A 12,498-nucleotide genomic window follows, 5' to 3' on the forward strand; every position below is an offset into this window, starting at 1 on the left:
GGGCAGGTACCCATTTATCTACTCGCTTTTTGATGTTATTGCTTTCGAACCGCTGGGTGGGCGGGAGCTGGGACTAGGGCCAGGAGCTCACCCTGGCCGTGGTGGGTTTTGAACTGCTGTAGCAGCTGTTTGCAGGTGTTACCAGATGTTACCAGCAGGCATTTAACCGCCTGTGCCACCGCTCGTTGTATCGTTATAACATTCATGCTAGCAGTGAAGCTTAAAAACCTGATAGGGGGGATGGGAATGAATAGTCTTTCACTGGAGATTATTGGGTGAGAAATGTATTGTTAAAAACAAAAGGCAGGGAAGAAGAGCTAAATGGTATTTCAATTACAGAAAGATTTAAATATAATGTTCCTTGGTTGTTGTTGTTTTGAAAATATTGTTCCTATAAAGCAATAGAATTACAGGCGAGCCCAACCTATTTTGGTCAGCTATTTACTATCACACACATACTTGAGTAACAGGGGTAGTCTCATCTTTTTACCTTTAGAGAACAAAGTTTGAGTCCAGTGATACCTTTAAGACCAACAAAGCTTTATTCTGGATATAAGCCTTCGCATGCACACACACTTCTTCCAATACATTGAAACAGAAGTCGCCAACCATTACATATAGGTAGAGGGTGAGGAGGGTGTTGCTAGGAAGGGCCAATAAGAGTCAAGATGCATAAGTAACTGAGCAGTAAATATAGCACCCTTAGTGTTAGATGGAGAACAGTACCAGAGACATTTCAAAGAGTTACTCTGAACTGTAATTTTCTGTAGGGCTGAAGTTTCAATACTTGAGAACTTGTTTCCTAGAAACTTGTTTTGTAGAAATTATTGTCCACCATAAAACAAGAATAAAATGAGATCTTTTCTTGCCTAGTGAAATGAATGTTTCTCTGCAGTTTCACCTAAACAGAGTATGAACATGAGCCTCAATCAACAAGGGTAACATATTTCACTACAGTTAATTATCCTGATTTAGCCCAAGAAACGAGGTTTTAGTCTGTAATCTGTGAGGAAATCTGCTGGTCTAGTCCTAAATCCTTTCCTCAACCTGGTGATTATCAACTACATTTTTGTACTGGAGGGAATTAATGCCACATACTGCCTAAGCAGCTTTGAAGTAAAAAGGCCTAGACCTGTAATAACTTTTATATACTGTATCGATTCAGAGGCAGAGAGGGAGGGAGGGAGGGAGGGAGGCTAGAGGGCTTTCTCATGGATTTCCATGTCTTTTTTTACCCCTATATTCTGTAAGTACTTATAACACCAATGTGACCCTTCATATTAACTCACCACAGCAGACCCCCAGGTAACCCTGCACTACTGCGACCATAGGCTACACATAAAACCAGAGGTAAAAAGGCTGGAATTACAATTAAACCTGATCTTTTCCCACCAGCTAGTAACAACAATCAATATGACTTTAGAATTTGATAACTAGAAGCCTTTGGAGAAAATAATCATGTTGTCAATGTACCACACAGAGGTATTTTTCCCCTGAAAGTGTATGTACCACAGATTGAGTACCATTTATATTCAGCGTTATTATTACCTGCACAAGCCCAGTTTTGTTTTTTTTTAAAATAGTACTCCTTCATAATAAGAAGGGGCTTTGACAGAAACTGGGTTGATTTCAACTGGGTTGATTTCAAAGCATTTTAATCTGTGTTCACGTCTTCATCACTTGAACGATAATTAAATCTCGGAATCACAGGTGATGTCCTCACATAGTCTCTTTGCCTGGCTCCCAGTGGGCCAATGAAACAGGCCTCCCTGTGAGGCCTGTTAGCACGGATCAGGTGGTAATGTGGAGGGACAGATGAGCTTTAGCTGACAGATGGCAGGATGACCTGGAAAACCTGCCCCTTTTTCTGGGATCAGGCAGCAGCTGACAGGTATTATTTCATAAAAAAAAGTCTAAAAGGAATCGCCAGGGTCTTCACATTAATCTGAGGCTGCAACCAGCCATGTAACGTTTATGTCAGAACAAATCTGTCTCCATGCAGGAGACGGAAAGTGGTTTTTGATGAAGTTGTTCATAAATTTTAATATAATATGCCCGATGGTGTCAGATATAGTCTCATATCTCTTTTATATTTAAAAGCTCTAGTGAAACACAGAAATATTCAGTCTTCAACAAGCTACTTTTAAATAACTAAAAAGTTAACCAAGGATACCTTTTGTGCATTTCCCCTTATTTTCAGTAAGGAATTTGCATGTATAATCTTCCTGTTTTCAAATGAAAATGATTTCAATTGCAGAAAGCCCCTTCAAGCCGCTCGGCTGCTGGCGGAAAGGAGCAGAGCACTCTAAGCCCCTTTGCAGAGTTGCTTTTGTAGGAATGAATGGTGCCCCCAAAAATAAATACTGAAAAGAAATGCAGGAGGACAATTGCAAAAGACTTAATTGACAATGAAGCATTTAAATCAGAAAGCTGCGGTTTAATAACCTGAGTTTGCATGGGCAATCAAAGCATTTGTTTTACCCTCACAGCTTCTGAAAGTTTAGCCACTGGTAGATACTGGGGATTTTTTCCCCCCACATTTAGTTTTAGTTCAAAAACCCTTACCTAAAAGAGTAAAAAGTGGGCTATTTGTGTCCCACCCTTCCTTATTATTGATAGTCGATTAAATACAAGCATTGATGTGTAAATGAACTGAGACACAAACCTGTTCCAGAAAACAGCTACTGTTGAAATTTGTTGGCACTGACTAGAAAATCACATCATCTTTGTGGTACTACCTGTGCTCAGTTTTACTAGTTTACAGTCTTTTCACTGAAGAAATACCTGTTTAAATATCTCTAGGGGTGCTTGTTAAAGGGGGGGGGAGACCTCACAGATAACAGATGTACAAGTGATGAATGTATCACAGCTACAGAACTACCACCACACACATCATAATCACACTTCACCTGCCCATCTGGTGCAAACCTGTAGCTTGTGAGTAATATGCATGGGTATAAAGTGCTTTTTTTAAAAAAGAGCATCAATTAATAAAAATACAGATTTGGAGAATGAATGAACAGGGGACAATAGCTTAATATATAAATATTAAAAGTATTAATTGTATGTAAAAATGCTTGTGATGAGCTAATGGTTTTAGGCTTGTTTAATTGTGTCTTGATATTGTTTGGAAGCTGTCTTAGAAGTTTTGTTTTTGAAGGGGGCGGCGGCAGTTTTTCACTAATTAAAAACTGGCAAATAATAAGCAAATAAACGAAATTACTAAGAAATACATTATAATCACATTAAAAATCATCAAATGCAACTACCTCACATTGAAGCAGACAGAAGCCAGTTATTTATTTATTTATTTAGGATATTTCAGAGTCCTGCTGGAAGCGGCTTACAATTAAAGCCATATAAGAGCATAAATACAAGCTGTTGAAAACATAGCATAAGACATCCAACATGGTGCTTCAGGGCGCCAGGGTGCCTATTGACACATTTCCTAGTGCTCACCAAGTATGTTTGAGAAGTGGGTGGGGCATGAAATTACTAAGAAATACATTATAATCACATTAAAAATCATCAAATGCAACTACCTCACATTGAAGCCGACAGAAACCAGTTATTTGTTTATTTATTTAGGATATTTCAGAGTCTTGCTGGAAGCGGCTGTTGAAAAAATAGCATAAGAGGGGTCTCCAACATGGTGCTTCAGGGCACCAGGGTGCCTGTTGACACATTTCATAGTGCCCACCAAGTATGTTTGAGAAGTGGGTGGGGCCATGCCAGGCTCATGCCAAGCAGGGCTTCTAATTGACCACTGGAGGCATTATTTCATTTAGAAAACAGCTGCTTGCTCTTTAGGCCAGAAGTTTCCTTTACATGGTACCAGGAACAAGAGTTGCTCCATGTATGAAACTACTTGGACTTCATGCTGCTGTTTCAGGGAGTTTCAGTTCCACATCTTAGAGCAAAGAGTAACTACAAAGCTGTTGGGATTTTAAACAAATAAATAGTATTCATATTGTATTATTTTATTGTGGCTGCAAACTGTATAAATCTCATTTCTATAGCAAAAATGCATACTCTTCTAATTATCTACTCTACAAAAGGAAACTTATACCTTGAATTTACTGAACTTCATCTTGTTTAGATTTTAGAAGTGCCATGTCATGTCAATGTATGCCTATCTTGCTGCCTGTGTACTTGGCAGGTCCAGTGACATTTATTTCATTTTACCAAAGAAAATGCGAATCCAGACCTCTCACCTTTGAATCAATAATTGCCAAACAGTAAACAAGGCCAATAAAAATACTCCAGTGAAACAAAAAATATTATGGTAGAACCAGAAAACAGGACGTGAAAAGTACAAGCACTCAGTAAAACTGCCAAATTTTTATTCAGGGCACGGTTTAATTTCTTTTAAGGGAGGTGTTGGCTAAAAAGAGTTACATCTTCTGATGTAAAAAACCAAACAAACATGCCAATCAATGTTACACTTGGGCAGAAGGCAGCAGTTATTAAATAGTGAGAGGCAGTGGCAAACAAAGGGCAGGGCAGGGCAGGGGTGCAGTCTGTCCAGGGGGCAGCTTGTGGAAGGTCCTTGAATGGGGCCCCTTGAAGCCAGGATCCTGCTGCATCTAGCCAAATGTCTTTCCTTTTATTTGTAAAATGCAGTTCTGGCTGCAGCCACTAGTTGTGCAGGGAAATCTGAGCATAGCAAAAAGCATTCTAGGATTGGCTAGACTTCCCTTTCTCCAAGACTGAAGCAAACTTACTTAACAGATCGTACGACCAAGCCAGCACGCTGATAGCTGCTTCAGTAATTGCCAGCCTGGAGGTCATTTTCTCCAATAGTCTAGCCTTTATCTCATTGTTTATCTCTTCCTTTCCTTGCACCCAGTTCAGATAGATCTTGCAGAACAGTAGTTTAGGGTAAAGTTAGAGTCCAGTGACACCTTTAAAACCAACAAAGTTTTATTCAAAGTATGATCTTTCTATGTATATACAGTCACCAGGTCACCATTTGTTTGGATTTAATTGGGGGGGGGGAACAGTGTACTAATAGATATGTCTAAATAGACAGATGTGTAAGGTTATCTTTCTTAATTGTAAAGAGTAATAAACTGTGGTAGTTGAGGTTGTTGCAGCAAGCTAAAACAACCTTTCCCTCTCTTAATTTATCTCCCTCTTTTCTCATTTCTGTCTCCCTTCACATATTTTTTTCACACACACACTCTTATTTTCACCTCTTGGTCTCAAGACCATCTCATCCCTATCCTGCTTGGTGAAGAATGTATTTAAGAGTAGTATAGTAGCAAACCTTTATTAATATTATGAACAGCAGGCACTGGGTTTGCTGGGCACTGTACATCGCATTGGTTCTTCTGGGCTTCCCTCCCCCCCTCCTTGGACTGTGATTCTGTGCTTGACATCTATCCTGTTGAGCTGGCATTGCCACAATGGCACTGGATTCTGCTAGGCATTCTGTGATTGCACTGGTACTGCTGGGTACTTTGTACATTGCACTGGTTCTACTGGGCTTGCAAAAATGCCCTGCCCACCTTCAGTTTCTTCTTCAGAGATTCTCTGGTTTGACTCTCAAAAGCTTATTCCCTGAAACTCTTTTTGGTCTCTAAGGTGCATTTATTTCATGGTTATTACTGAAAATAATTTTGTTGTTCAGAGGAGGGGGGTGTTAAAAATGATCCACTCTGGGTGTCAAATATGCTAGGTATGCCACTGCTCTATAGGGTTGCCATACATCAGCTGTGACTTGATGGCAAAAAAGAGAGGAGGGAGTGTTAAAAAATTATCTGCCCCGGGTACCAAATAGGCTAGGTATGCCACTGGTGAGAGGGATGATTTGAGTAAACTACCCAAGGGTAACTTCCCACTGCTAATGCCACTTCATATATACAGGAATGGAGGGTTGGGATTGCAAACAGATTATATAATGAGTCCTGCTCAGCATATAGAGTTTAAATGTAGTTATGCAGATTGTGGCTCAGGTTCCACATCACTATTCTCAGACAGTTGCATGGTGTTTTTGTGCCAGAGAAATCTCATGAATGACAACACAAATGATGCTTATAAGGCAGTACATCTGGCACACACACCACTTATGACATACCCCATATGACACATAGGAAACTTCTGTCATACTAGATGGCTTTTGCTAGAGTGCTCAGCTTTAACTGAGCACCTGGTCAGGAAAATCTGTCTCAGATGAGGTGCCCTACTCTTTTCTGTCTCGTATGCCTCTAGGTGTAGAAATGTTGTGCCATACCAAAGCAAATCTGCTTTATTTATTTAGTAGCTACCAAAAAATAATAATGTTGCTCTGTCTGTCATAATTCAGGGAAGGAAAAGTTGTATTTTCAGCTTCCATATAGAGGCTTTGGTCATCTGACATTTCTGACGTTTCTGAGTGAACAGGAAAGCTGGACACTATTGAAAGAAGCAGATGGGGCGTACATTTCCAACGTAGACCATCTGCATGTGTTCTCCCTCACCTCCCACTTTGTAAAGTTCTTAAAGCGCATTCTAGCAGCAAAGGTCAAGCTGCAGCAGAAGGGTAAACAAAACCCAAGCCTTCAAACTGTAGAATAAAGAACCGTAGATCTGCTAAGAAAATGAGATTGTATTATTTTCCCCATCACTCAAAGTTAGTAACTCCCTATACTTGGAAAATGCCAGTTAGTGGAAATCACTATCAATCTAGAAAGGCTTCATTCTGAAGTAACCTACTCCCTTGATACCCTAGCCACTGGTGAGACACTAGGACATTGCATGATTGTGATCTCATCACAAATAAATGCAGTGCAGCCATTAAATTTCAAATAAACAAAGCTTTCATGTTAAAGAAATAAGATTGTAGACTGTATGTTTGTCAAGCATAGATGTTAACCACCTATTAACCTGATCAGAACAATTATGATCTCTGGCTTCTGATAAGCCAGAACACAATTTCTCTGGGTCCCACCAGGACCTTCCAGAATGTGCAGTGTTATGTTGTGCAGCCTGATCTTTTCAATATTTCTGAAGTTCTGCAAGCTTCTGAAGTTCTGCAATATTTCTGAAGTTCTGCAAGCTAAATACAGTTTCCCAGATCTCGTCAGGTTGACCCTTGAAGGTCCAGAGAATGCTATGGAGCTTCCCCACTTTCAAGGGCTTCTCCGTTCATTTCTTTGGGCAAAACAGTTTCACAAATGCTTGGAAATCCACAAATATATCTATTAGGGAAGTCCAGTCACATATATGCTCTTCATATGCACTGGAATGAACACAGGATTTTAGACTGCAGTAAGTAGAGGCTTGAGACTCAGGACAAACTTTGAGGGAATGTGGGATTTTAGTGGCAAGCTCCAAGGTAATTTCAGGCTGCAGGGATCAGTACTGGGGTACCACAGGGCTCAGTGCTGGGTCCGATGCTTTTTAACTTGTTCATTAATGATTTGGAGTTGGGAGTAAGCAGTGAAGTGGCTAAATTTGCGGATGACACTAAATTGTTTAGGGTGGTGAGAACCAGGAAGGATTGTGAGGCACTCGAAAGGGATCTGTCAAGGATGGGTGAGTGGGCGTCAATGTGGCAAATGGGGTTCAATGTGGCCAAGTGCATACTGATGCCTATTGGGACCAAAAATCCTAACTATAAGTACACATTGATGGGGTCCGAACTGACGGAGACTGACCAAGAGAGAGATCTTGGAGTCATAGTAGATAACTCACTGAAAATGTTGAGGCAGTGTGCCACTGCAATAAAAAAGGCCAACACTGTGCTGGGGATTATTGGGAAGGGAACTGAAAACAAATCAGCCAGTATCATAATGCCCCTGTATAAATCAATGGTGCAACCTCATTTGGAATATTGTGTGCAGTTCTAGTCACCAAACCTCAGAAAGGATAATATAGCATTGGAAAAAGTGCAGAAAAGGGCGACTAGAATGATAAAAGGGTTGAAACACTTTCCCTATGAAGAAAGGTTAAAGCGCTTAAGGCTCTTTAGCTAGGAGAATAGGGCAGCTAGAATGATAAAAGGGTTGGGACACTTTCCCTATGAAGAAAGGTTAAAATGCTTGGGGCTTTTTAGCTAGGAGAATAGGGCAGCTAGAATGATAAAAGGGTTGGGACACTTTCCCTATGAAGAAAGGTTAAAGCGCTTAAGGCTCTTTAGCTAAAACATATGGAGCAGAGGTCCATCAGTGGCTATTAGCCACAAGGTATAGATAGGAACTCTTGGTCTGGGGCATGTGATGCTCTGCAAGGCTCTTTTTGTAGCATGAACTCCTTTGCATATTAGGCGACACACCCTTAATGTAGCCAATCCTCCAAGAGCTTACAGAGCTCTTCTTACAGGGGCTACTGTAGGCTCTTGGAGGATTGGCTACATTAGGGGTGTGTCACCTAATATGCAAAGGAGTTCCTGTACAAAAAGAGCCCTGATTGCTTTGTATTCTTGGTGCTGGAGGGGCAACAGTGGGAGGGCTTCTAGTGTCCTGGCCCCACTGATGGACCTTGCCACCTAGTACTTTTGGCCACTGTGTGACAGAGTGTTGGACTGGATGGGCCATTGGCCTGATCCAACATTGGCTTCTCTTATGTTCTTGTGTTCTTACATCTGCTTATCTCTTTGCTTAGACTAAGATTTGGCTCTCCTGCCCACTCCTACTGCCAGTCAAAATCTTATCTGCCTATAGAGCTTATATTTACATGGCAGAACAATCTTGATTAAATTTTACTATTTTACTTTTGACTGAAGGTCTAGAGAAAAGGATCAAGAAGCATCTGTCTAACATAATTTGCATAATTTATTCTGTTTGCAGTGAAATTGGGGGAAATGCTTAACAGTTTGCAGAACTGAAGTTTCATGCATAATTTCCTTGATTCAATTGTCTTATCTTAATGGCTTCCAACTTTATTTCATGATTCCCACACAGCGATTTTGCTTCAGGTTGGCTGCAACCAGAATTCTGCCCAGCGATGTCCAGCTCTGCCCAAAATGTTATAATGTTAAAGGGAGTCACTGAAAAAATCCTGGACACATTCAGAATTTTCCAAGAAGGTTGGGACTGCAGGATCCCAGGAACTGTTAACCCCCCTTGTTTTGTTTCTCTGTGTGGGGGTTCCTATGGGCTTCCCCGCTGCTCTTGTCAGTTTCAAAGCAGCTTTCTCAGTTTCAAGAGGTCTCCACCCCATTGCCCGGAGTTCCTTTGTATTCCCTTCCCATTTTCTTCCACAGATCTTGCAACCCCCCAACCTTCTGCTTGGATTTCTTGTGACACTGCACTTTGAGATCAATACTTTTAAGCTTGCAGTGCAACTGGGCATTCTGTGCTCTGAACTCCCCCCCCTTCAGTTTGTACTGCAGGGATTTTCTGGTTTGAGATTAGACCTCTTTTGCTTACATTGACACAGTGACACTGGGTTCTACTGGACATTCTGTACAATGAACTGGTTGCACTGGGCTTGCAACCCCCTTGCTTGGAGTGTGATTCTGTGCTTGACATCAGTCCTGTTGAGCTGGCATTGCCACAATGGCACTGGGTTCTATGGGGCACTAATACATTGTACTGGTTCTGCTGGGCTTCTAACCCTTGCCTCTTGCTTGGATTGTGATTCTGTGTTTGATGTCAGTACATTGAACTGGCATTGCCACAATGGTACTGGGTTCTGCTGGGCACTGATACATTGCACTGGTTCTGCTGGGATTCTAACCCTTGCCTCTTGCTTGGATTGTGATTTTGGGCACAGGCATTGTTGCACAGGCATTCCCACAAGGGTACTGGGTTCTGCTGGGCACTAGTACATTGCACTGGTTTTGCTAGGCTTGCAAAATTGCTCCCCACTTTCCCTTTCTACTGCAGAGATTCTCTGGTTTGACCTTAGTCCTGTTGAGTTTGCACTGCCAAAGTGGCACTAGTTCTGCTGGGCACATTGCACTGATTCTTCTCGGCTTGCAAAAATGCCTCCCCCCCCCAATCACTTTCTACTGCAGAGATTCTCTGGGACTATGATTTTGTTCTGCTGGGCTTCTTTTGCCCTTGCTTTTTTGCTCCTTCCTTGTATAGGAAACAATGGAGGAGAGGGGCACCTTCTTTGGGGGGCCCATAGAATCGGACCCTCTGTTCCAATCTATTTGAATTTTGGGGGTTATTCTGAGAAGAGGCACCAGCAATGATGCTGTAAATTTGGTACATCTGTCTCAAAAAACAGCCCCCCAGACCTCTGGATACCTCCAGATAGATTCCTCATTGACTATAATGGTCCCCATAGGGTATATTGGAGCTGAAAAAAATTAGGGATTCCTGAAGAATCCTGAATCCAAATACCATACCTGTATTGGAATTCAGGAATATTGATATTTTTCTGGTCCAATATACCTGGATCTGGAAAATACCATTTTTTTTTGTATGCACATCCCTATAAACCTGTATGATAGCTTCAGAGGGTAGCCATGTTGGTCTCCAGTAGAACAGCTATATAAAGGGACAAAGGGAGCTCTGACTCACAAACCTTATACCCATAAAATATTGCTGGACTCTAAGGTGCTATTGGACTCAAATCTAGTTAAACTTATATGAATGTGTCTGGTTGTTTTGAGTGGTAGACGCCACAAGTGGGAGAAAAGAAATTCCATCTAAAGACCTGGAGAAAATTCTACTAAAGGAATATCTGTTTCTTTTACTATGGTGCATTTACTTGGACAGTGCTCTTGTACTTTCATTTGTGTTCCTTTGTGCACTAGACTTAGAGTGGGGCCACTTGTGCAAGGTCAACCCCCTAATTCTGACAGGTCAATGGACAGTAGAACTGAACCAACTTTTCATGAGTTCTTACTTTTGTTCCAAAATTTATTTGATAAGCAATCAGACTGCATCAAACAGCTGGGCCAAGAAGCTCAATACAGAAAATGGTTCACAGCTGAATACTAATCACAGCTCTGGCAGAGCATAGTCTCTTTATCTATACTTTATATAGTCTCTTTATATATACTTCTATCAACTCTTGTGATTGGGGGTAGGGCTGGAGATATGACGGGACTGTTACCAGTCACATGAGCTGAAGTGCCAGAAGTTATGTGAAAGGACTCTGCCTAACTTAATCTCATTCAGGTTGGGACAGTTTCCCAAGTTTGGGCTGTGGTCACACATGCCATTTGAAGTGGAGGGGAAGTGAGGCTATTTACTCCGGAGGAATTTGACACGCAGTTGCGAGATCACACAGCCCTTTGAAGCTGCGGGTTTAGCCCGTCACTGTCTGATAAAATGGAACTGCAGGTGAGTTGGGTTTTTTTTTGTCATTTGTTTCCCATGCACATAAACAAGGAATTACACCTCCACACTGAGAGCCCCCTATGGGAATGCGATGATGTGAAGAGGGGGAAGAAAAACTGGCACCAAGCTGGGATGGCCTGATCAGACCATCCCAATGGCTCAGAAGCATGCTTGCCCGATCAGGCAGGAGAAAGTCCATCCGTGGCCCATCACAACCCGTTTACTACTGGATTTTCTCCGGTGTCTTTTTACTCCACTTCTGCAGCAGAGCAACGCAGGTTGCCAACGGCTGTGGGAGACTTCCCAGATGTTGCTGTCTCATTGTGCACTTTTGATCCATCAGGCATTCACACCTAAGTTGGATCTTCTGGTGTGTGTGATTGCAGCCTTGATGAGAGAATGTAAGGGATTGCACAGCTGCTTTGCTGCCAGGTTTCAGGAGATTTTTCTCAGAGTCCCACAGTTTGAGGAGTTTTAGCTCCATTATCCCCTGCTCGTGAATGGACCAGGATGGACCAATAATCATATTTATTTATTTATTAGATTTGTTAATCGATGGGACAGAGGAAAGTGCCCATCAGTGCCATTCATGCCACCCTTATGCATGCCACCCTGATGCAGTTCCTCAGATCCCTTTGCCAGCCCCGAGGAAAAAGATGAAGCAAAGAAGGTGGGTAGCCGAAGCAGCAGCCACTGTATGCTTGATGAGAGCTGATAAATCAGTTACTCTCCAAACTGGCTTAGCTCAGAGAAAGATATTTGTATGGATCAGGAAAGAAAATACCTCATTTTCATCCTGATTACACAGGGGTCCATATCTACCTGGGACAAGAGAAGAGAGGAAAAGAGCCAAGAGTTTCCTTATATATATATAAGGAAAAACATGGAACAGGTCTGAGCTTTAAGGATGCTCTGAAGAAACTCTTGTTCCTGATCTCCGTTCTCAGGGTAGGCTTAAGCCTCCTCTACCTACTGAGTCATTCCACAGTGTTTGGGCCCTGACTCCTCACCTGAGCAGGAGCGTTACCCTGAAGGATAAAGAATGCCCTTTGGCCTCCAAGAGGGAAAAGAGCATCTGCAACATGATAATGCTGAACATTGTTAACGCCACCATTTCAAAGGAAAGAAAGATATACAAATCAAATGAGGTGAAAGATTATGAAAATGTTTGAAAATGAGAACTGGAATAAGAACTGTTTGTTTAACTGTGTGTATTTGTTATGTATGCGCTTGCATGAAAGATAGCCAGAAGGCAAGGAGGAGAACAAGAATATAT

This window comes from Gekko japonicus, unplaced genomic scaffold (genome assembly GCF_001447785.1).
Source record: "Gekko japonicus isolate JY-2015 unplaced genomic scaffold, Gekko_japonicus_V1.1 scaffold1381, whole genome shotgun sequence".
Taxonomy (NCBI): domain Eukaryota; kingdom Metazoa; phylum Chordata; class Lepidosauria; order Squamata; family Gekkonidae; genus Gekko; species Gekko japonicus.